The sequence below is a fragment of the Budorcas taxicolor genome, chromosome 5 (assembly GCF_023091745.1).
Source record: "Budorcas taxicolor isolate Tak-1 chromosome 5, Takin1.1, whole genome shotgun sequence".
In the NCBI taxonomy this organism is placed as follows: domain Eukaryota; kingdom Metazoa; phylum Chordata; class Mammalia; order Artiodactyla; family Bovidae; genus Budorcas; species Budorcas taxicolor.
In genome coordinates this window covers 36,783,563-36,784,084 of record NC_068914.1, presented here as the reverse complement: position 1 = coordinate 36,784,084, position 522 = coordinate 36,783,563, and the positions used below count along the sequence as shown (strand labels likewise).

General features: G+C 44.8%; 1 non-coding gene across 1 annotated transcript; it reads left to right on the top strand.

Moving 5' to 3' along the window:
• Positions 1-238: 238 nt before the first annotated feature.
• On the top strand, positions 239-312 carry TRNAG-CCC (transfer RNA glycine (anticodon CCC)). Its single transcript has one exon. It is a non-coding gene; the product is annotated as a tRNA-Gly (tRNA).
• The last annotated feature ends 210 nt before the right edge of the window (positions 313-522 follow it).

Genomic DNA, 522 nt, shown 5'->3' with positions numbered 1-522 from the left:
AGTTGTAATTTCATGCTCTCCTGGTCTTAAACACACTTCCAGTGACTCATCCTTCTTGTTGAATGAAAGCCAATTCCTCACGGTAACAGTCAAATTTGTGCAAAGCAGGGTTGAGACTTGGTGCAGGGCGTGTGTGTGAGTGGGGCAGGACTAACTTTGTGATGCTGGAGTAGGCATCAGGTTGGGGTGGGGGAAAAGAGGAGTCACTTGGTTGTTCTAAGTGGCAGAGTCAGAGGACTTCCCTGTGGTCCAGAGGTTAAGATTCTGCACTCCCAATGCAGGGGTCCCAGGTTCAATCCCTGGCCAGGGAACTAGATCCCACATGCCACCACTAAAGACCTTGCATGCTGCAACTAAGACCCAGAGCAGTCAAATAATTTTTTTTAAGTGGCAGAGAGTCTATGTATAAACAGAATACATAACTGTAGTCTGTATAGCGACGAATATAAAAAATCGTATGGGTATGAATAACATTGAATCACAGATATTTATCAAGCATCTACTACATACCAGACAGGATGG